Source organism: Heterodontus francisci, chromosome 15 (genome assembly GCF_036365525.1).
Source record: "Heterodontus francisci isolate sHetFra1 chromosome 15, sHetFra1.hap1, whole genome shotgun sequence".
NCBI lineage: Eukaryota > Metazoa > Chordata > Chondrichthyes > Heterodontiformes > Heterodontidae > Heterodontus > Heterodontus francisci.
In genome coordinates, this window is record NC_090385.1 from 43,526,055 (window position 1) to 43,551,872 (window position 25,818).

Sequence of the window (25,818 nt, forward strand, 5' to 3'; positions counted from 1 at the left end):
CACAACTGAAAATGTGTTCAGCAGCAGGAAGGACACCACACTCCACACCCACCCCCCCCTCCCACCCCACCAGCACTATCTAAAGATATCATCAACTACTTTCAGGGCAGTTGCTAATCTACAGGCTCTTTCTGCGATTGTAGATATGTTTGGCTGTTTCCAGAGTTGTATAAAGTTGCTGAAGTCTACAGGGAATGATGTGGCACATGAGGGAGGCCTTTTCTATGGCTTCAGGGATTCTGTACAAACCACTCGATCCTAGGCATGGGTGCAGTGGTAGCAGTGGGGTGCATCTCCCTTGGTCTATAATATGATAAGAAGAATGAATAGAGGCAACACAGAGCAGGACAAGCTGCTGTAAGAGGGAGGAGAAGGAAAGAAAGAAGGGCTTCAGCAGGTAGCCATATCTACCCAGTGTATCATGGAGCAATTCTCCTTCCTGAATCTTAGCAAGGAACACTGTGTCAGACATTTCTACTTCAGTAAGGAGGTGCACATGGAAATCTGCCATGTTTGCAACCACAACTGCAGCCTCAGAACAGGGCAAGAACAACAATTCCAGTTGTAAGTGACAGAGCTATCCCCTGACCATCTGGCTCATGATTCCAGTTAGCAACTCATGAAATGTGATCGAATAGACCATTGGTGTACTTAAACAAAGCTTCCACTGCCTGGACCGCTCCGGAGCAGCCCTGCAATACTCGACAGAGTGAGTGTCAAGATTCCAGGTGGTCTGCTGTATGCTGCACAATCACACTATCACAAGGGCACAGCCCTAGTCATTAGGTATATGGCAAACAGCTGAGGGAAAGGAGGAGGTAGAGGTGATGTGAGAGTGACTGCCCTTGACATCAAGGCAGCATTTGACTGAGTATGGCATCAAGGAGACCTCTCAAAACTGGAGTTAATGGATATCAGGGAGAGAAATCTCCATTGGTTGGATTCATACTTAGCACAAAGGAAGATGGTTGTGGTTGTTTGAGACCAATCATTTCAGCCCCAGGACATCACTGCAGGTGTTCCCCAGGCTAGTGTCCTAGGCCCAATGATCTTCAGCTGCTTCATCAATGACCTTGCCTCCAGCACAGTGTTCACTACCATTTGCAACTCCTCAGATACTGAAGCAGTCAATGCCTGCATGCAACAAGACCCAGAAAACAGCATTCAGGGTTGGGCTGATAAGTGGCAAGTAACATTCATGCCACACAAGTGTCAGCCAATGAACATTTCCTACAAGAGAGAATCTAACTATCTACCTTTGGCATTACCATCGCTGAGTCTGCCACCATCAACATCCTTGAGGTTACCATGAACAAGAAATGAACTGGACCAGCCACATACATACTGTGGCAATATGAGCAGGTCAGAGGCTTGGAATTGTGTGATGAGTAACTCACCCCCTGACTCCCCAAAGCCTGTCCATCATCTACAAGGCACAAGTCAGGAGTGTGATAGAATACTCTCCACTTGCCTGGATGAGTGCAGTTCCAACAATACTAAAGAAGCTCAACACCATCCAGGACAAAGAAGCCCGCATGATCAGCACCCCATCTTAAACATTCACTCCCTCCAGCACTAGCGCACAGTGGCAGCAGAGTGTACCATCTATGAGATGCACTAAAACAAATCAACAAGGCTCCTTTGACAGCACCTCCCAAACCAATGACCTCCACCACCTAGAAGAACAAGGGCAACGGACACCACCTGCAGGTTGCCCTCCAGTCACACACCATCCTGACTTGGAACTATATTGCAAGTTCTTCACTGCCACTGGGTCAAAATCCTCGAACTCCCTCCCTAACAGCACTGTGGGTGTGCAGCGGTTTAAGAAGGCAGCTCACCACCACCTTCTCAAGGACAATAGGGGATGGACAAACGTTGGGGTTGCCAGCGACGCTCATATCCCTTGAACGAATAAAAAAAAGGAAGAGGAGGAAGCAACCAACATTCTCCTTCTCTGGCTGGGCTGTCCATGATTGACTCATCTGACTACAGTACCAGTGAAGGCAACTCAAATTCCCTGTTCACTAACAGTACCACACCTTACCTTCTTTGTGTTTCTGACCATCACAGTGTCCACTTCGTCACAATGCTGAAATAAAAGCCCCCGCAAAACCAACATTCCAAACCAAACTTATAAATCAAACCATCCAATATTCCATACAAAAGTTCACAAATCACTCTTGTGCAATCCTTAGTGCCTGTCATCCATGCGTATTTGCTGTCTTCATGCTCCCATGCAGTGCTGCCCCAGTGGCTGCAGCATGGCTGGTGGAACACTGCTGACTTTCAATGGGGGAGACTTCAAATGGTCTTGGAGGGAGATCTCAAGTGGCTCTGGTCCTAGGAGACTTGGCTTTGGATTGCACTACCTCAGCATGCAGTCTGGGCTGGCTGGCTGACGGGCAATGGCAAGGGCACTCATGGAGTGGCAGCGGTTGGAGAATGAATGCTGTTGTCTTGAGTGAAGACAGCAGGTTCATGCACCATAAGGCCACTGCCACTCCCATGGGATAGCACATCAGTAATGCTAACAATGTGTTGGAGAACAGGTTGCTGGACTGCTGTGATTCCTGCAAGCCTCCATTCACACTGGTATCTGATGCTGTGATGGCAGCAGGCTGAATTTGCTTGGCAACATGCTGAGCTTTCATAAGAGCAGTCTGAGTTTCCACTGAAGCTAGTGCTTCAAGGGGAGCAAGAGGTGCATGCTTACAGCATTTGAAGCTTGTAAATCAGAAACAATTGTGGAATGAAGGGAAAGCTGGATGTGAGAAGAAGGATTAGGTATGAGCATACCATTATCTTAGATGGTTTCAGCCCTGCTTCTGGCCAGTTTTAGTCACAACCACTCCAGTAATTGTGAGCACTGTCTCTTCCATAAGGGTAAAGACATGCAGCTATGTCAGGCCACACCGGTTAGGTGTTGCTGTCTCTGATTATGCACCATCCTGTCCTGCAATAAGAGGGAAGTGTGTCAGTGAGTGTGGTGCAATGTGTTTGGGTGATATGACTGCTATGGTTGAATAGCTGTCAGTGTATGCAAGCTGTGAGATGTGGATGCTTGCAACAGTGTGAGGGTGAGGTGAAGCATGAAGGTTAGGTATGAATCATGATTGATAGAAATTGTTGGTAGGTGAATGATGTCAGTGTCGTGCATTGAACAGTGTGTGAGGCTAATTGTTCAGTTGTTAAGATATGGAATTTGAAGATACATTCACTGACCTTGACCATTCGTGTGAGGTCATTTAACTTCTTGCATTACTATATCCAGGTCCTCAAAGCTAGACTCCCGGCATTGACCACGACTGCTATATGGTCCCACTGCCTTTGCAATGTCCATTCAGAGGGCCTCCTGGCCCCATATGAACATCTCTCATCCTCTCCACCTCCTGCATCAAGGCCTCCAGTGCAGGGTCTGAGAACCTTATAGCATGCTCTCTCCCCAGTTCTGCCATTAGTCACTCTTCTTGCAGGTCAGACATTCTGCCCCAGCCACTTCCAGCACCATCTCCAACCAGAATGCAGCTCCCTTTTAAAAGCTGTAGGCTGGCTTTATGTAGTACAGGCCATCTTTAAGTGGTGATAGGCTCGCACAAACTTGTGCCCCATGTTCAGGCATGCAGCCACTCAACAGAGTGTTTAGCACTGGGCTGCATGCTATAATCATTCAAATGTGCAGGCAGCACAAAGTTTGCATGCTGTCTGCATCAGAAGCAACAGGTGCTGATTAATCGTGCATTGTGATCCTGTGCTCATTTTCTGCAGTTATCCAGTATTGTCCCCCCAGTCTGGATTGTCTTGGTTGTGGTTGAAATACCAGCCAAAGGTTGCTATTTAGTGTCATGCATGAAGAACTGACACTTGATACCTTTGAACATATTACCCTCGGAATAGGAGCGAAGGGAAAGGTGCAGATGGAACAAAAATGTAGACTTTTATTTAAAGGAAATAAATCTTGAATTGTAAAGTGCAGGAAGATGTTAAGAATAAGCATTTCACTGATTCCCTCAATGAAGAGGATTTCAATTGGGCCACAGTCCATTAAGCACAGTTTCACATGCAGCAATTGGTGTTCAGTACTTTGCCCAGAAGAACAGTCTTCAGGTATGAATGTTGCTAGGGACCGTGAGCAGGCTAGTCAATCATTGGGGGATCTGACAGTGGAGCCTAATTTTTTTCCGCTGCCTGCTTTCTATCCATGGACTTTCCAGCAGTTTCCTACATAGTAACAGTGACTACACTTCAAAAATACTTCATTGGCTGTAAAATGCTGTGAGATGTACGGTGGTTGTGGAAAACGCTATATAAATGCAAGTCTTTCTTTTTTACCTTTTACCTATATCAAGACTTATTTTTGTCCCTAGTTTAGGGCACTGAAGTGAGTTGTCGAGCTTAGCTGAGATCAACTAATTCATCACAGTCTGGCATTGAACCTGAAACATACCTAATCTGTATGGCTCTGTATCACACTAGATTTTAATTGAAAAAAATCATTTTATATAAATTTATTTTGCTGGTCTCGTTGCTGGAGCTTTGGAATAGAGAACCCACTGTTTGTTACAGGCAGCTTATCAAGAAATCTTAAAAGCAAATCCTTGAGGCCAAACGAAACCCCGTAAATAAGAAATTTAATCATGAAAAATAACATTCCGTTTTCCTAGCTATATATATCCTGCGGTAAACATTGTACAGCGAATGACTACGCCAAAGCACACATACTGGTGGTTATAATTGAAAACAACTCCGCTCTAAAATTACTTTTAAACATCTCAGTAATCTTTTTTAAGAGACAAATTTTAACATTTCTATTAAACAATTAATCATCTTGTTGAACAATAACAAAATCTATCTTTGCTGTCTGCCAAGAATTTCCTTCCTAATATTTTGGCAAACAGATCAGGCAGGGGAAAACATATTCACATGTTGGGCACTTGAAGACATCCGGATTGTTTCCAGTTTCCACACTTGCGACCACTCCCCCCATCCATTTTCTTTCCCCTTTCCTTTGTTCCTATCTTTACTCTTTCTGACAAACAATTAATGCTGAGTTGATGGGTGCCTTGAAAAAAAAACTAGATTAATTTCTCCTTTTGGGCACAATTCAAGGTTATGCACACAAGAACACTCAAAGTCGATGGGGCTTTTTTTTACATATGCATGTCGCATCCCAATGACATAATCAGGATCTGACTACAGGAAGTCACAGTAACCCAGGTGAATCAAGCAACGAAGAGGATCAGGGCCAGAAGAGACGCAAAGTGGTAAATCTTATAAACATTTTTGTTTACATTCCCTATAGGGCCGGGAGGACCAGGAGAGCTGCTCTGGGCCCCACATGGAAAGCTTCGGCCACCCCTGCTGTGGATTCGCCCCCCTTCTTTATTGCGAGACTCCTGCGGGACAACCCCAACAGGCAATTTCACTGTCTATATGATTTTGGCAGGCAACCTCCATCCCAAATGTCATCTGACATCGATCAGGCAAACTATTAAAGTGTTTCAAAGTTGTTTATAGTCCTTTTCACAGTTAGCTGCACTCTATTTCATTGATGTCTTCAAATTTTAATATTATGCCGACATATTCAAGTCCTGCTCACCTATAATGAGAAGAGTCCAACATTAACCTCTGAGCAATCCCACTGTTTCTGTCTCTCGAGTGCAAAAATACCTGCTGAGTATTTCCACATTTTCTGTTATTAGGTTTTTTTTTCCTCCTTTAACTAACTTTCTATCCACACTGCTAGGAAGGGTCCATAGATCCTTTGTTTATTTGTGCCTTACCTTTATCAAGAAGCTACCCATGCAGCACCTTAACAAATTCCTTTTGAAAATCCACATACACAACATCCATTGCACATCCTTTATCAATAAACTCGTTAGTTCCTCAAGGAACTAAGACAATACTTGACATTGACAAATCTGTGTTGACCGTCCTAAATTAGCTCATTTACTTCAGTATTAATTTTATCCTATATCATTTTTGCTAGAAGCTTCCCCACTACTGATGTTAGGCTGAGTGATTTTTAGTTACCTGGTTTATCCCACTCTCTCTTTTTGAACAGAGGTGTTAGATTGTCTATCCTCTAGTCCTCTGCTGTAACTTTCATATCCAAGGATGTTTGAAAGATTGTTTTCAGAGTCTCTGCTATTTCCTCCCTGACATCCTTTGGGACTCTAGAATGCCTGCCTAAGGCCTTTTCTGCATTGAATGCCATTAATTTTTCAGTTCTAATTGCTTGTCTATAGCTATCCTATCTAATTACTCCACTTCCTCCTCTTGTACCCTTTCATCGCCACTACCTGAGTCTTCAATGAAAATCGAGGCAAAGTACTCATTTGGTATCTCTGCCATTCCTTGATACTCCACCTCACTTTCTTTTTCTAATTGACCCTACCTATTTTTTAACTATTCTTGGACTTTTTATATGTTATTCCAATTATTAATTATTTCTTTTCTAACCTTTCTAAACTTCCCTCATGCCATCTGTTGGGTGTTCTAATCTTTTTTGCTTCCCCTCTATATTTTCTATACTCTGATTTTCTTTTGTGTTCTTAAATTCTGAATTTGTCCAGTTCCTTTTTTCCATCTCCTTTGAATCTGAATTTCTCTAATTCAATGAACTCCAGGTTTTGTTGTATTCCTTTTATGGCTGCAAAATTCAGTTGCATAATGGCCATATTTTCAGCACTATGGGTAGTGTTTCAGGAACAAAGTAACATCTGCAGCACGCGCACACACTTCCGGTGCTGACTGTGCAAGATGCCATTTTGATAAGGGCATAAAGTCCGCCACAGAGAGCACCACCGGAATTATTCAGAATAGGCAGATCATGATGTCAGTCAGTGTTTAATACTGATTTGATGCCAGCTGTACCATTTTTGACCTGAAGGCTCCTGTTAATGCGTCTTAACATTGCACAGCTAAACATGCGCTCAGCAGCAGGAAGGCCCACTTCCCCCTCCCCCGCACCAGTGCTATTTACAAGGATCAGGAACTGCTTTCAGGTTTCTGATTGATTTCTACTGGCTGTTGCTGAGTTATCAGACATGTTTGGTGGTTTGTACTATTATTTAAAGTTGCTGAGGTCTACAGGGAGTGGTGTGGCACATGCTGAAGGCCTTGGTTCTAACTTCAAGGCTTCTGCTCAGACCCCTTGCCCCCAGACATGGGTGCAGTAATTTGCATTCCCCTTGGTCGACACCATGACAGAAAGAATAAGCAGAGGCAACACATAGCAGGACAAGCTACTCCAAGAGGGAGGAGGGGAAGAAAAAGGCCATAACCACCCAGAGTCTTCAGGGAGCAACTCTCCTACCTCAACCTAAATGAATCAGTGAGGCCAAATGCATCAGACGTTTCCACTTCACTGACGAGGTGTTCACTGAAATATACCACCTGTTGCAGCCACAGCTGCAGCCTTAGGACAGCAAGGGCAAGGACAGCATTTCCAGTGACTGTGAAGTTGATCGTGGCCAGGAACTTTTATGCGTCTGGTGCTCGCAGGATGTAGCAGGCAATATTTGCAATATCTCCCAGTTCACTGTCCACTGTTGCGTAAGGTAGGTCACTGAGGCTCTGAATGTAAAGAGAGCTGAATACGTTTCATTGGCTCTTGCCAGAGAAGCAGGTGGAGCGAGCACATGGCTTCACCAGGATTGCAGGCTTGCCCGTGGTGCATGGTGCCATTATCAGCACACATGCCACTTTGCTGGCGTCACATGTAACATCTGAGATGTACCACAACCAAAAAGGATTCCATCCTTCAATGTCCAGCAGTATGCGAACAACACTCAGCACATCTTTCAGGTCAATGCCTAGTATACTGGCAGCAGTCCTGATGCCTTTATTCTGCGGTGGTCTGCTGTACCATCTGCATTTGACTCACAATTACAAACCAGAGAGTGGCTACTGGGTGACAAGGGCTATTCGCTGACCATATGGTTTATGACTCTCGTGTGCAGCGTGCATATATCGAGAGCCATGCTGCCACATAAAAGGTCATCAAGCAGACCATTGAGGTGCTTAAGCAATGCTTTTGTTGCCTGGACTACTCTGAAGGAGCCCTGCAATACTCCATTTGTTGTGGTCTACTGTGTCCTGCACAACCACACCATCATGAGGGCACAGCCCTTGCCACCATGAGTACGGCGAGCAGCTGAGGAAGAAGAAGAGAAGAAAAAGAAGGAGATGGAGGGAGAGAAAGAGGAGGAAGAAGAGGAAGGGAGGAGGCCACCAACACATCCGCTTTCTGGCTGGGCAGTCCATGATTGCAATATCAGTGAACATAAGCCTATTCCCCCATTCACCAACAGTCTGACAACTTACCTTTCTTCTGTTACTGGCCATTACAGTGTCCTCGTGGTCACAATACTGAAATAAAAGCCATCACAGAGCAAATATTCCAAACCAACTTTATCAATTAAACCATCTAATATTCCATACAAAAGTCAACTAATCACACTGTGCAGTCCCTTAGTGACTGTATTCCATGTGTCTTTGTCTGTTCAGGTACTGCCCCAGTGGTTGCAGCATGGCTGGTGGAAGGCTGCTGACTTTCAATGGGGGAGACTACAAATGACCTTTCAGGATGACCTCAAACAGCTTTGGGCTTAGAAGGTCCGGCTTCTGACTGTACCACTTCAGCATGGGCAGCAGCAGTCTGGGCTGGCTTGACTGGCAACAACAAGGGCACTGACAGGTTGGCAGTAGTAGGTTGTTGAATGTCGTCATCCTGAAAGAGGACATCAGGTTCCTGTTCTAGGTTGCCTTTGCCTCCTCCATGGGGTGGCACCTCAGCAATCCAAGCAATGAAATTGAAGAAGGATTGCTGCATTGTTGTGAAACTCTGCATCCCCTGTGCACATTGGTATCCGCAGCTATGATGGCAGCAAGCTGAGTATGTGTGACTTCAATCTGAGCTTCCATTGCAGCACCCAGACATTGGGTGGCTTCTGCTTATGCTGACATATCAGCTATGAGACGCTGCATCATGGTCCACAAGTGTTCTCATGGAGTGTACCACCCCTTCTACACTGGAAAAGATGTGCTCCAAGTTCTGCACAAAGCCCTGTGCCAAGTTGGTTCCTCCATGCTCCTTGACATTGATTGCAGTCAGTCTGTGGCAGGCCTGCTAGTGTACCAAGCATTTCAGTGTGCATACTCATCAGACCTTTGTTGTAGACCACCCCATTGACGTCCTCATCTGAGTCTGCTGCAACAGAACCCGTGAATGACCTCGCTCTCCGGTGAGTGGGCACTCATGCTACCCTTGTCCCCTGCCCTGGTTGCAGGCCACACGTGCCCAGTGTCTCATCATGTGCAGATCCCACCTCTAAGTTACCCTCCAAAGTACACGCAGTGTCAGTATCTGAGCTGGTGACTACGAATGTGAGAGCCTGTGATGGTGTTTCTTCTTCATCGCTATCTTCCTTCTCTTCTATCACTGCCTGGCCAGGTTGCAGTTTGGGTGTCTGAAAGGAGAAAGGCAAAATATTAGCTTTGTGGTAAGGGGTGGGGAGGAAAGTAAGAGGTGCAGGCTACACCAACTGCAGCTTTTAAATCAAAAGGGATTGTGGGATGAGGGGGAAGTGGGATCGTAAAGGTGGACAAGGTATGAGCATACCGTCATCTTCCATGGCTTCAGCCCCACCACTGGCCACAGCCTCAGCCACAGCCACTCCAAAAATGATGAGAACCATCTCCTTCCTGGGGGTAAGGACTTGCAACCGTGCCAGTTAGCTGCCGCTACCTACAGTTAAGGACCATCTTGCTCTGCAAGAGAGAGGGAAGTGTGTTAGTGAGTGTGGTGCAATGTGTTTGGGTGATGTGGCTGTATTTGTTGAATAGTTGGGAGTGTGTACAATCTGTGAGATGTGGGTGTGAGGCTTGCAACAGTGCTAAGTGTGTGAGGGTGAGGTGAAGCTATGAATATTAGATATGTCATGATTGATAGAGATTGTTGGTAGTTGAGTGATGGGATTGTGGTGCATTGAGCAGTGTGTGAAGCTAGTTGTTCAGAAGGTAGGATATGACATTTGAAGATACTGACCTTGAATACTCGTGTAAGGTCATTCAATATTTTGTGGCACTGCATCCAGGTCCTCGGGATTAGACTCCGGCATGACCAGCCACTACCATCTGGTCCCACTGTCTTTGCAATGTCTATCTGGAGGGCTTGCTGGCCCCTATGGATAGAGAACATCCTTCCTCCTCTCCAACTCCTGCAACAAGGCCTCCAGTGCAGTGTTTGTGAACCTTGAAGTGCACTCTCTGCCATGTCATGCTATAATTCAGTGTTTTACTTTCTCACACTCTTCTGCAACCAGTTCCAGCATCAGCTCCAACTACAATGCACATCGCCTTTGAGAGGTGCAGGCTGGCTTTAAATTAGCCACTCATGATTTTGTGTTCCCTGCTCGGGCGTACGGACCCTCAGTAGCACACCTAATGCTACCTGCATGCTACAATAATTTAAGTATTCAGGCAGCACAAAGCAACAGATATGGATTAATTGCACATCACAATCTTCGCATTAGTTTTCAGGTCTTATCAAATTTTGTAGCATTTGTCTTTTAGACATATGTCAATTTAGACTGTAGTAAAAAGAATTATAGAAATGTACAAATTGTTGAATACTGCTAAGATCTCAGGATATGTCTATTCTATCAATACTTTGATAGTTATTGCTCCTCCTATCTTTCCACTCTAGTTTATCTTATCCTTCAAATACACTTGTCCTTCAACCTCACTGAATGGAAATCATTATACATTCCGCTTTAACTGATTCTTTTCCAGGACCTTAAAATTATGGATTTCTTAGTATTCCTTACTTTGACCATTCTTTTCCTTGTCAAAACGTCTACAGGCTTTTAAAACCCAAACCAATACTTTCTGATTTACCTTGTCTTTAGTTTTGCACTTTTCAAACTTGGTGTTGTTCTGAGCTTTTTTCTTTTACCTATGTTTGTCACATCTTCCTCATACAAAGTGCGACTGACACAAGAGTGTGGTTACCTACTGAGCCAATAAACTATTGCAATTGTTTGTATCATAGCCTCTGGAAGTTAGATGTTTCTGATTCTTCCTGCTAAAGTTAGTCAAGTCACGTGAACCATTTTGAAGGTAGACTTTCTGGTCAGTTATGCCAGTTGCAGAACAGGCTTAAGGTGATTGGAAAATTGCTGGAGCAGATCTGTGGCATGTTCAGTGTCCATTTGCTTCTGGCTGTTATTTTCTGGCTGAGTGCACTTTGTCTGTGTGAGCTGTTGCACTCAATTTTTGCCATAGTTTCATTAAAGCCCCAAGGTTTAAGCACTAATATTTAAGTAAATAGCTCAGGCAATTAGACAACATTTATCTCAGTTCTCTACCTTTTGCTTTCAAAGCCCATTTTAAATGGGGAGAAAGATAATCCATTATTATCCATGTCTCCCAGAAAATTCTAATAATACATATATTATTAAAAATGGAATTTATATTGAAAAAACGCTAATAAAATTGAAATCATGCATTTGTTGCCTTTTAAGAACTCCATTGCACATAGAAAGCAAACTCCAGCAGAATAGGAACAGATGGAAAAAGTAGGTACTTGAGAAAGGAGCTCTTCTGAAGGTAAATCTTAGAGGAGCTCAGGGAGCCACAGGTATCTAGGTGCCTATAATGTGTGGCAAGTGAAGGCAAGATTAATGAAGGGGGTTGGTTTGCATGTGCCCAAATATCATATTTTATGGTTGAAGTGATAAAAGATAAAAGAAGGCATGCTTGGGAAATTAACATACACTTGAGCCACACTCATTTTTTCAGGCATTACCACACCTACAAAGATAAATGGAAAGTGCTCAACAGCCTCCGAGTCATCAGGGACCCAACTGCAATGAGTCATGGAAGAATCATGGAATGATTAAGCACAGAAGGAGGCCATTTGGCCCATTGTGTCCGTGTTGGCTCTCTGCAAGAGCAACTCACCTAGTCCCACTCTCCCACCTTTTCCCAATTGTCCTGCAAATTTTTGCTCTCCAGATAATTATCCAATTCCGTTTTGAAAACCATGAGTGAATCTGCCTCCATTACACTGTCAGGCAGTGCATTCCAGATCCTAACCACTCATTGCGTAAAAAAGATTTTCCTCAAGTCACCGTTGCCAGTCACCTTAAATTGGAGTCCTCTGGTTCTCAATCCTTCTGCCAATTGGAACAGTTTCTCCCCATATCTACTCTGTCCAGACCCCTCATGATTTTGAACACTGCTATCAAATCTCCTCTTAATCTTCTCTTCTCCAAGAAGAACAACCCCAGCTTCTTCAATCTATCCATGTAAATGAAGTTCCTCATCCCTGGAACCTTTCTTACAAAACTTTTCTGCACTCTCTCTAATGCCTTCACGTCCTTCCTAAAGTGTAGTGCCCAGAACTGGACACATTACTCCAGTTGAGGCTGAACCAGTGTTTTGCTTTTGTACTCTAACCCCCTATTTATAAAGCCCAGGATCCTGTATGTTTTATTACTTGCTTTTTCATCCTGCCCTGCCACTTTCAATGATTTGTGCACATATACCCTCAGGTCCCTCTGCTCCTGCCATTCAATTAGTTCATGGCTGAACTGATTACTCCACATTTCCACCTACCCCGATAACCAACCACCCCCTTACTTATCAAGAATCTATCTGCCTCTGCCTTAAAAATATTCAAAGTCTCTGCTTCCACCCCCTTTTGAGAAAGAGAATTCCAAAGGCTCACGACCCTCTGAGAGAAATAATTTCTCCTCATCTGTGTCTTAAATGGACGACCCCTTATTTTTAAACCGTGACCCCGAGTTCAAGATTCTCCTACAAGGGGAAACATCCTTGCCACATCCACCCTGTCAAGACCCCTCAGGATCTTACACACTTCTCAGCATTAAATTTCAATTGTGATTTGTCCACTAGCTTATCTATGTCCTCTTAAAGTTTATCACTGTCCTCCTCATAGTTTACAATACTTGTAAGTTTTGTGTCATCTGAAAATTTTGATATTATGCCCTGTATATCCAAGTCTAGGTCATTAATATATATCAAGAGAAGCAGGGGTTCCAACACCAGCTCCTGGGAAACCCCACTATATACTTTCCTCCAGTCTGAAAAACAACCGTGGACCATTATTCTCTGTTTCCTGCCACGCAGCCAATTTCTTTTCCATGCTGCTACAATCCCTTTTATTCCAGGGCTCTAACTTTGCTGTCAAGCCTGTTATGTAACACTTTATCAAATACCTTTTGGAAGTCCATGTACACCACGTCAATCACATTACCTTCATCAACCCTCTCTGTTACCTCATCAAAAATCTCAAGCAAGTTAGTTAAACATGATTTGTCCTTGACAAATTTGTGCTGGCTTTCCTTAATTAATCCACATTTGTCCAGGTGATTGTTAATTTTGCCCCAAGTTACCATTTCTAAAAGCTTTCGAACCACCGAGGTTAAACTGACTGGCCTGTATTTTCTAAGCTTATTCTTACACCCTTTTTTGAACAGTGGGTGTAACATTTGCAATTCTCCAGTCCTCTGGCATCACCCCTGTATCTAAAGAGGATTGGAAGACTATGGCCAGTGCCTCTGCAATTTCCACCCTTACTTCCGTCAATATCCTTGAATGCATCTTCTCAGCTCCTGATGACTTATTAACTTTTAAGTACAACCAGCCTATCTAATGCCTCCTCTTTATCAATTTTTAGCCCATTCAGTATCTCAATTACCTCCTCTTTCACGATGACTTGGCAACATCTTCTTCCTTAATGACAGATGCAAAGCACTCATTTAGTACCTCAGCCATGCCCCCTGCATCCATGCGTAAATCCCCTTTTAGCTCCCTAATTGGCCCCACTCCTCCTGTTACCAGCCTTTTGTTATTTAAATGCATATAGATGACTCTTGGATTCCCTTTTATGCTAGCTGCTCATATCTTCTCATACTCTCTTTGCTTCTCATTAGTTTTTTCACTTTTTCTCAAATAGCAGAGCAGGCTTGAAGGATGGAATGGCCTGCTCTTGCTCCTAATTCGTATGTTCATGTTCCCCTCTGAACCTTCTATATTCAGCCTGGTTTTCAAATGTATTATCCACCAACACTCCTTTTCAGCTTCAACTTGCTCTTTATCTCTTTCGTCATTCAGGGAGCTCTGAATTTGTTTGTCCTACCTTATCCCCCTCATGTGAATGTATCTTGGATGTACCCGGACTATCTCCTCTTTAAAGGCAGCTCATTGTTCCGTTACAGTTTTGCCTACCAATATTTGATTCCAATTTACCATTCTCAACCTATTGAAGTTGGCCCTCCCCCAATTACTTATTTTTACTTTGGATTGCTCCTTCTCTTTTTCCATAGCCAACCTAAACCTTATGATTCTTTGATCACTGTCCCCTAAATGTTCCCCTACTAACACTTGATCTGCTTGAACCAGCTCATTCCCCAGAACCAGATGAAGCAATGCCTCCTTCTTTATTGGACTGGAAACCTACTGATGTAGAAAATTCTCCTGAACACACTTTAGAAACACTTCCCTCTCTCTGCCCTTGACGCTATTACCATCCCAGTCTATATTAGGACAATTAAAGTGCCACATTATAACTACTCTATAATTCTTGCACCTCTCTGTAATTTCTTTGAAAATGTGTTCCTCTATATCTTTCCCATTAATTAGTGACCTATAGAATACACCCAGTAGTGTAATGATACCTCTATTAGTTCTTAACTCTAAACAAATAGATTCTCTCGCAACCTCTCTCTCCAGCACTGCAATGTTCTCTGTCATCAATACTGCCACCCCTCTTCCTTTCTTTTCTTCCCTATCTTTCCTGAACACCTTGTATCCAGGAATATTTAGTACCCAGTCCTGCCCTTTTTTGAGCCTTGACAACATGGGCACAACATTGCCAATAGTAATCAAAATCATCAACATCACTGTAAATCTTTATGCCTCTGCCTTGCCCTCATTCCAGCAGTACTAATGTATTGACCACATATGCACCAAAGAGTTGTGTGATGCATCAATCTCCAAGACTAACATTTTCAGTTCCTTTTCTGTGAAAAGGTTGAAGGAACATAACAAGATTGGTGAATTTGAGAAGAAAAGTCAGTCATTGAAGACAGCTATGCTGGCCACTGCCCAGCAGGTTCCTGCTGAACCTCTGCCAGCACCAATTATTCATAATTCATAATACCCTATTAACTCTGTTTCAACTGGTGATCCTTTCTAAACTCACGAGCTGTGCAGATGATTACAAACTTCAATGAGGACACATGGTGCTGTACGATGTTGTCTTCTTCCATGCCAATGGCAATGCTAGCAGGCTACAATGGCAGAAACAGAACAAAATACTTTGGCAGACTTTCCAATCTGGCAGGAATCCTATGGGATTGGTGGCTGGCAGGCTTTGTGCCTGTCTGTCCTGGTGAGCACAGATCCCAGCAGATGTTCCAGAGTCAAGTGCACTTCTATAATTGTGGTGGATCCCAGCAGTATTTGCATCACTGCCAGGTTATCCATCTTGGGATGTGCAGACGGATTCCCCTCCTTGTCTAGTTCAATTTATCTGTAATTGCAATAGGCAAAGCATCCCTTTAAATTTTAACGCCCCTTCCCAGCTGCCTTAGCAACACTGGATGCCAGAAGCACACCATCTGTCAGATGATGTTTTCTCATCATAAATGTTTAATTATTCATAGATGGATATACTCAAAGTGCATTGTCATTTATGGTGGGAAATCCTCGAACTGACGGGAGATGCTGGGAAGCTGCCTCGCCAATCCATTTCCTGCCTGCAATGGGACAGTTTCTGGGCTGAAAATCCAGACCTGTATAGGACGTACATGTATTTAAGAGCAATGAGTGAGAAAGAGTTCAGATATAACAAAAGAATTGTCATAGCCTGCTGCTTCACCTTCTCCTACCCTCTCCATGGGCCTATTATTTTGTTTCTTGTATTATGTGCAATCCTATTATTGAAAGTAGAACAGTAGTCCTGAAATGTTGTAAATTTAAAGAGCACGTACATTGTGACATATGTACCCAGCCTGTAATTCATTCCAGGTGTCAGTAAATGACCATGTTTATATTATAATTATTTGATATGTGAAGCATTCCAAAGATGTATATGGTGAGGTTTAATTGTAAAGTGCAGCTTGAATGTTCTCTTGAATGGGTAAGCAAAAGATATCGGCCAATAATTTATTGTCAAAATAATAGTGAGGCTAATGATGCTTGACATTATTTATGTGCAAATGCTACAGCAACTTCAGGCAAGAGTGGGTGCGTGATTAAACATAAAAATTCTGAAGTTACTGTGTGAGATGTGCTGCACTTGCATTACCTTTGCAAAAAATGCATCTTGTTATCTGGCTCACCATTAAAATGCATTGAATGGCATGAAGTTGCTGTATTTGTGCATTAGATACAGAGTAAACTCACTGCAGAAAGCTGCTCTGAAATGATTGCAAGGAGCCTGTTTTAGAGCAATTTAAGGTTCACACACATTTAATTAAGCCTGATTCTTTTTATGATGTTCTAATCGTTAATTGCTGTCACTGCAACTCTCTGCCACTTAAAGTTAATGTTTACAATTATACAGTCTCATACATTTGGGTTTTAATTGTTGTTGGGTATTTAAAAGTGTGAAATTTAACTCAATCATTTGTTTTACCTTTCCTTTATGTTTCTTTCTATCTCTCTCTTAATCCAATCTTTATTTCCCTCTCTTTATTTCTCTTTATGTACCTAATTTGGCACTGAACTCACCCACTTTACTTTTCACTGCCTTCACAGTCCTTGCGCTGTTTATTTCACAATGATTCAAACTGATTGGTTAAGGAGATACACAGTTGTTTGGCCTGTTCACTCAAGTCCCAGACACTTAGTTCCCCTCACTGAGGGCTTTCATTTCCAGCAGTTTACTGAGCAAAACATTGTCAATATTAAACGGGGAAATTCAAGTCTAATTAATGGCAGACGCCATTATATTCACTCCAACAGCAAATTATGGCCCATCATGAAAGCATTGTGAGGTTATGTGAGTTGGCATAAGTGAACAGCAATTGTGCAAGAAGTTGACAGACAACACCGTGGAAACCAATCTTTGGCTATCTATCTGGTATGTGATACTGTTGCGTGGCCTTAGGTTGGTATGTTATTTTAAAGTACGCTGTCTTCTCTTGCATCTGTTCACAGGTTCTGTACACAGTGTTCAGCCTGGTTGCCGCCTCTTGACAGTCAAGGTTCACGACATCCTTCGGGGCCTGTGCCCTGAAATTCCAAACTGCACATCCACACCGCTAGCTGCTAAAGTTAGGCACATACTGCCTCCACATTGGGTTTATCTGTCACTTCTCCCCCAATAAAATGTTCGAAAACTGTTCTAAATCCATTTGAACCTTTATTAATGCTGATGGAATTTTTATCAAAGTGACTCCTGACAACGCAGTCCAGCGCCGACATCATCAGAGCGCTCCCAGCTTCGCACATACATAGAACGGAGGCTTGCTGTCAGTATGGTGCTGCACATGCGCAGCTTATGTCAGCACCCAGCTTGCCAGGACTAATGCACACATGCACACGAAAATGTCATCGCATACTGCAACGTCTGCTCACTGATCGCTCCCGGCCTCAACACTTCTCCCTCCTCGGCCACTCGCTCCCAGCCTCGCCACTTCCGTCCCTCAGCCGCTTGCTCCCTGTTTCACCCCCCCACATCTGTTGGCCACTTGCTCCCAGCCTCGTTGCTTCCTCCCCTTGGCTGCTCACTCCCCACTTCAACTCTGCAACCCCCCCCAACAGTCGGCCACTCATTCCTGGCTTCACTGCTTCATCCTCTCTGCTCTACCTCTGCTCCCCGCTCCTTCCCACTTCTGCTCCCCATTCCCTCCCACTTCTGCTCGCCGCTCCCTCCCACAATCGCTGCCTCCATCTCCCTGCACGGGGGAAGCGGGGGAGAGAGAGTGACAAGATAGGCAGGGGTGGGGAGGGAGACAGGGAAGAAAAGCGCGATGGCAGGAGGGAGTGGGGTACTGTTGGGGGTGTGATGGAGGCAGCGATCGCAACCGCTGTGGGGATTTGAGTTTCATTTGTTTTTGTTTTTGTGATAAATTTAGCAGCACCATCTTTATTACTGGCAGCTGCCAAAAATGTCGCAGTCTGTGACATTTCAGCGCATTTGCACATGTGCAAGTACCACGCCACCTAGTGGTTGCGTTGTCAGTAAACACAGCCAATTTCTTTACCCATATGTGGCCACATTCTTTTAAGTGTGAGATAAGCCCTTTAAGGGCTGCAAGCTTGCAAGATTTCTCACCTCCCAATCAGGAAACCTGTCTGCAAAGGATGTGATCATTGTGGTAAACTTATTATTTCAAGGGACTGACCTCAGAAACTAGCTGGAAATCAGCTTGGTGTGATTTGGAAGGGCAGTCCGCTAGCCATGCAGGGAAATTGGTAGTTCCAGAATAACTGGAGTGAATTTACTTCTGGTTCTTTGTGACCTGCAACATCTTCATGAGTCCCATACACTGGCTGCAGAGAAGAGGTCACATGACAGTTCAAAGTTCCTTTTAATTTGACTCTGAGTATGGCAAGGTCAGCCTCTTGGGTGGTACCATGGGATGCCTGGGTAACCTCTGTGGACACTGAAAAATAGGGCCTAATAGACAGAAATTGACTCTTGATAACTAATCAGGTGACCAAACAAGGTGAAATAGCTGCCTGTATCATTGATAGTGGGATGTGAAATTGCCTGTTTTTAAAGTGACATCTACATCCTGGATGAAGTCAAGGCTGTTCAGGATGTGGCATTGGCAACACAAATGGAAGGCTTTTGTCTCATCTTTTCTCTGCTGGATACGCTGTTCACAGTGAGCTCTGTACACTCAGGCTACAAAATTGGCATCTGTAGTTTGGGTGCAACGGGTGCTGTTTTGATACCAAACTGACATCCGTACTGTAAGTGCCCACTTCTGGTGCAGCTCACATCGAACATCATCTTAGTGACAGCATCAGTGTGGGCCTTAGATGCATGTGCTGGAAATATGCAGAGTAGGCATGTAATGCTGATTTAATGCCAGTGCTGCCATTTTTGACTTCGTCATTCCAGCTAACGTCCTCTCTCAAACATGCATGGCTGAACATGTGTTCAGCAGCAAAAAGGGCCCCACCCCCCCACTCCGGCCCCACACCAGTGCTATTTAAAGGGATCATCAATCACTCCCATGTTAGTTGTTGATTAATTTCTGCTGGCTCTGTTTGAGTTTGTAGAAGTGCTTGGTAGTTTCCAGAATTGCTTAAAGTTGCTGAGGTCGAGGGATGAGAGGGCCAGAGCCACAAGAGGAGAAGGTCTTGGTTCTGACTTCAAGGATTTTGGTCAGGTCACTTGCTCCCAGTCACAGCTGCTATATTTGCAATCCCCCTTAGGCTATAGCATTAAGGGATATGGAGCAGAGGCAGCACATAAGGGGACAAGCTCCTCATAGAGGGAGGAGGAGGGGGAAGAAGGACTTTCAGCAGGAGGCTTTATCCACCAAGGGTCTTCAGGGAGCATTTCTATAACCTCCACCTGAGCCAGGAGCAGTGTGTGTGTCACAATGCTCACAGAATTCTGCCACCTCTTGCAACCAGACCTGCAGCCTTAGAGCAGGACAAGGATAGTGCTGCCAGTGGCTGTGAAGGCGACCTCTGCCAGGAATGTCTTTGCGTTGGGATGCTTCCAGGCTGGAGCAGGCCATATCGCTAACATCTCCCAGTTCACCATCCTTGGCTGTATCGAGAAATGACTGGCTCTCCTTATGCAAGGAGAGGGCAGTAGATTGTGTTCTCTTTGACCAAAGAGAAGCATATGACTTTGGTACGATAACGGGCTTTCACATGGTGCAGAGTGTCATTGAAGGAGAGGAGGCCAACACCTGAAGAAGGACAGAGCTGTCTATTATTCTGTCATTAACACTATCTCTGGACTAATGTTTTGTCTTTTATCACACCATTAGCACTCCCTTTGCCTTTGTCCCATGGCATATTTGCCATTTAATCTCTCTGGCCCTCTGCCCTATTATACACCTTCCCCTTTGTTCTCTTCCTCCCCACTCCCACTTCACTTGTTTAAAACCTACTACATTTCTAACCTTTGTCAGTTCTGATGAAAGATCACAGACCTGAAACATTAACTCTGCTTCTCTCTCCACAGATACTGCCAGACCTGCTGAGTATTTCCAGCATTTTCTGTTTTTATTCTTGATGAGGGAGAACCGTTTACAATATCAACTAACTTGGGAACCAGGAGGGGAAGTTGGATGATCTGTGCAGTTTTGCTGAATAAGAAGGGGTCATGCAGTTGTGCTCCCTGAGTGTGCTGGAAGAACTTGACTGACACAATCTTATATTGCACAGCCCAACCTGTTGATATGATGCCAGGATCCCAAATTTGGTCAACAGATGTGCAGGCAGCCTCTTTGTTGTCCACTCTGCAAACAACAAGTGTAAAGCTGCAAGTTGTGCATTATTTAAAGGGCCAGGCAGCCAACTTGCAGGTAAGGTGACTTTGGAAGGCTGCTATTGCAAAGTGTCTTGAAGTACTCTGGAGTGTTTTTGGATGTGTTTGGTGAGCTCCTGGATTTGCCAGAGAGTGTTGCTGCATCCTCACCGTTCAGGTGGGGTGGGGGTGGGGGGTTGGTAGTGCAGTGGAGTAGGTGACCTGTCCACACAAAAGTTGAAACAAGTACAGGGGCAGCAGTGGCAGTGCCTTTGAGTCTCCAGCATGACAAGAAGATGGAACGGAGGCTGCAGAGAGGGCAAGCTCTGTGCCATGTCCTCTGACAAGATGGAGTCAGACTCCTCCATGCTCCTTGACTGTGACAAACACTGTCAAGCAGGCCAGCCAATGCGCCAAGCATCTTGGTGTGCATACTCATGACTGTTCTCCTATATGCTGACCTATTGAGGTTCCTCATCTGAGTCTTGTGCAGCAATCTGTCTGTCACCTCGCCCTCTGGCGAGCTGGGAAACAAACCATCCCTTACACAAAAACAGAAAGTGCTGGAAAAACTCAGCAGGTTTGGCAGCATCTGTGGAGAGAGAAGCAAAGTTAACGTTTCAGGTTTCAGGTTTCAGAACTGCCACAGACCTGAAACATTAACTTTGTTTCTCTCTCCACAGATGCTGCCAGACCTGCTGAGTTTTTCCAGCACTTTTTGTTTTTTGTTTTATATTTCCAGCATCTGCAGTATTTTGCTTTTATTAAACCATCCCTTACCCCTGGCATGGTTGCAGACCATTCATGGCTGGTAACTCACCATGTGCTGATTCTAACTCTATCCTGGCCTGCAAGGTAAGTGCAGTGCCAATATTTGTGCTGTGAGTCTCAGATCATGTGACCAGACCTCTTCATTAGTGCTGCGTTGTTGCTCTCTTTCCTCCTCCTGGGGCTGCTCTGGCTGGGCAAATGGCAGTTCTTGGGTGTCTGAAAGCAGAGGTGTCAGAATGGGAAGGTTGGTGTGAGGGAGGGAAGATGGGCTGGGAAGGAAGAGGTCCATGGTCACACCATAAGCAGTTTGCTCAGCATGCCAGATAGCAAAATGAGGGTGAGCTGGGAGTTGAGAAGAGGCATATTGCAAGAACGTGCTGTCATCCTCAATGTTCCCAGTGATGTCAGATGCCACGGGTCCCGTTGAAGCCGGGATGCATTTGCTCTGTGGCCCAGGAGATGCAGGTCTCTTTTTCCTCCGTCAGATCTGCTCTGCTCTCTTCCATTGTGTGCTACCTGCTTTCAAAAGAGAGAGGGAAGAACGTCAGTAGTTCTGTAGCACTGTGTTTTGCTGATGTGCCTGCCATAACTGAATAGCTGGAGATATGTAGAGGCAGTGAGAGGTGGGTGTGAGGTGACAATGTTGGTAAGTGTGTGAGGGTGAGATGGAGTATCTGGATGTTAGGCATGAGTCCTGAGTACCAGGGAGTACTGCTGGGTGAGTGATGGGGTGTGGTACATTGACTAGCGTGCGAGGTTGGTGTTGTGGTCAGTATGAGATGTCATGTGAAGGTGCATTCACTGACCTTGACCACCTGCATGAGGTCATTAGACTTCCTGTGGCACTGTTACCAGGTCCTTGGGTTCAGACTCTGGGGGTTGACCTTCCCGGTCATATGCTCTCACTCTCTTCTGAGGATGGTTCTTGTGAGTTGCCTGACCCCTCCCCCACAACCCCCCCCCCCCCTCCGTTGACTCATGGGGGGAATTTTATACTGGCAGTGGGGATCTCGACGTTGGGGAGAAACTAACTCTGAGATCTCGAGTTGCCTCTTCTCCAGAAGGCCCACCGAGTTTAGTGCCAATCAGGCACTCAAGTGGACAGTCTTCCAGAGAATTTAGGACCCCGTCACCAGAAATTCCACCCTTTGAGAGCTGCTGGAGGCTGAGGAGCATCGCTGGAGCCAGGCCTCATGTAGGTCAGAGCGGGAGAGGTCTTGCAGGGTGGAGGCTGCTGTGGGGAAAAGAGGGGTGTCTGCAGCAAGGGCTGGGGATGGCCCTCAGTGGGGACGCCCCTTCCCAATGCTGGGTCCCTTGTTCAGGCATTAAGTGCTTTTGAATGAGGGACTACCCTCACCCCCGGAGCCAGGAAACAGCCCGCACGGTTTTTCATGCTGTGCTTCCCGTATGGCGACGGGGCCCCCCGTCACACGGTAATTGTGGCTGTGGCGGGAAGAGGTCCTTAATTGGGGTTTAATTATCCAGTTAAAGGGCCTCAATTGGCGGTGGGCTGGAAAGGCTGTTCACAGGACCTCCTGCCCCAGACTAAATTTCGGTGGAGGCGGGATGGTGGCAGCAACCCTGTCTGCCACCATCCCACCCGATTTTATGCTCTCCCTGCCTCCAAACCTGTTGCAGGGGAGAGCATAAAATTCCGCCCATGGTGTCTCTCCTCCTGCCCAGCCACACCACTAATGCTGCATCCGTTGCTATGAATCCCTCTCTCTGCCCTGGCTGTGGACTTTGCAATATTTTACATTGCAGCAGTATTTTTGTGCAGCTTCCCTTCAAGATATAACCAGTCTGTAAAAAGTGTTGGCTGGCTATACCACATGGTTTGCAAACAACGCTGATGGCCATCCTGATGTGTGCAGAGGCCACAGGCAACTTGGAGGACAGTGAAGCAGCACTGGAGTCACTTGGGCCAATGCTACCATCATTCAGATGAGGTGAGTACACCAGGTTTGTGCATTGCCTACCTCAATCTGAACGGACACAGACAGGTCATGAATCACAATAACCACACCCTAAAACTGGGGCACACCTCCTTCTAGCCCTTAGCGTCTGTCTGAAGGGCTTTCTGGTCCCCCTGAGGGAAGAGGAGCTCTCTCCTCCTGTCCAGCTCCTTCACCAAAGCTTCCAGTGCTGCAGTGGAGAACCTTGGGGCATGCTCTCCACCGTGTTGCAGCATTTCCCATCTTCTTCCTGCGCAGAGACTCTTCTGTAACCAATTCCAGCAACTGCTGCAGCCAGAATGCACCTCACCTTTAAGAGGTGCACGTTAGTTTTAAGTGGTGCTAGCCTTGCACGAGCTTGGGCCCCCTGCAGAGGTGTGCAGCCACTCAGCTACATGCTTAGCTCTGGGCTGCATGTCACTATCCTTTAAATTAACAGGTAACATGAAGTTTACGTGCTGCCTGCATTGCAATGAATGAGCATGGGCTAATTACCTATCGCGAGCCCGCGCCTGTTTTCCAGCCTAATTCAATTCTTCCCCCTTAAATTCTTCAAAAATCTTTAACAATAATGAGTTCCAACTATTCCAAATAATGACTCTTGCACCTAGAGCCATTGCCACATTAATATTGTGCTAGGTTACTTAATCACTGCCCACCTTTTGACATTGGGTAAGTTATCTGGTAAATGTCCTGTTGTTCATTATTCCCAGTAAAGAGGCTTTACCCATGAAGGGTTCGAGTTGAAACTGAACTTGAAGGTGAAGGTGAAATGAATTAATTAAAAAAAATCCCAAGACACCATAAAATATTCTACATCTCATCATTGTAATTATCCACTTTGCTGTCCTTGCCACAATTCAACAAGCCATTGTGATTTAAAGCTCTGAGCTGTTCTTTGTTTCAATATTACATAAGTTTGATGACATTGTTTCTGGGCACATGAACATTACATTTAAGAAAACTTTGAAAAACATGGTATGTTTATTAACTAAGAAGCAGCAGCTCATACTAACCTCTTGTAATTTTTTAACCCTTTATTTCCCCTCCAGTTTTTTCCCTTACACCTCATTTGAAGGAGCTGACTCTGCATGGATTACAGTGCCATGAATGCCAGATGGTTTCCAGTATCACACCCATGTGAACCTTGACTGTGAGTGTCACACATATTACCACTCTGGGGAGCATCACAGCTGAGCCTAATCTAGTTGTTTCCTGACATCCCTGCATGCACACCTTCCAACAGAAGATTGTTAGATAGCAATCAGAAGAGGGAACTCTGACTGAATTTCTGCTCCCTACCTTGGTGGGGTGAAGGGAGAGATCATTTGCTGGTTTGACTAGAATCTGATAACTCAGCATTGACCATAGAATCTGGGGCCTTTTGCTCTGAATGTGTCAGTGTGACACTGAACTGTTCTGTTTCTCTGTTTGTGAATGTTGAGTGATTCATTTAAAGGTGTCTAAATTTAACATTGTTCCACTTGTTTTATGATCTAAAACGTGCACAATGATAATCAATTTAGCAGGGAAAAGTCTCACACCTGATCTTTGTGCCTGTTTGGGCCACTGCTAAATTGATCAAGTCCATTGTTTAGGCAGCCCTGGTGGCCACCTAAAATGACCTCAGGTCCTTCAAATTTGAAATGACACTCTGCGCTCATTTAATATCTGGACTGTTGGACTGGTTTGCTTTAGTTGGAGCAACTTAACCAGTTATTGCTGGAAGCCATTCCAAAAAGGCACAAAAATGGTGAGCCTGTTCCTGCCCCACTGAACTTATTTCTTCTTATCTTGAGTCTATCTTGAGTCTATCTTGAGTTTATCTTTTCTCCCCTGGTCCAGTCTCTTCCCACCTACATCCGTGACTCTTCTGACGTCCTACGTCATTTTGACAATTTCCAGTTTCCTGGCCCTAACCGCCTCCTCTTCACTATGGACGTCCAATCTCTCTACACCTCCATCCCCCACCAGGACGGTTTGAGGGCTCTCCACTTCTTCCTTGAACAGAGGCACATCCAGTCCCCATCCACCACCACCCTCCTCCGCCTGGCTGAACTTGTTCTCACATTGAACAACTTCTCCTTCAACTCCACTCACTTCCTTCAAGTAAAAGGTGTTGCTATATGTACCCGCATGGGTCCTAGTTATACCTGTCTTTTTGTGGGATATGTCAAACATTCCTTGTTCCAGTCCTACTCAGGTCCCCTCCCCAACTCTTTTTCCGGTACATTGATGACTGTATCGGTGCTGCTTCCTGCTCCCGCCCGGAACTAGAAAACTTTATCAACTTTGCTTCTAATTTCCACCCTTCTCTCACCTCTACATGGTCCATCTCTGACACTTCCCTTCCCTTCCTTGACTTCTCTGTCTGAATCTCTGGGGATAGGCTGTCTACTAATATTCATTATAAGCCCATCGATTCCCACAGCTACCTCGACGACACTTCTTCACACCCTGCCTCCTGTAAGGACTCCATTCCCATTCTCCCAGTTTCTCCATCTCCGATGCATCTGCTCTGATGATGCAACCTTCCATGACACCGCTTCTGATATATCTTTCCTTTTTCCTCAACCGAGGATTCCCCCCCACTGTGGTTGACAGGGCCCTCAA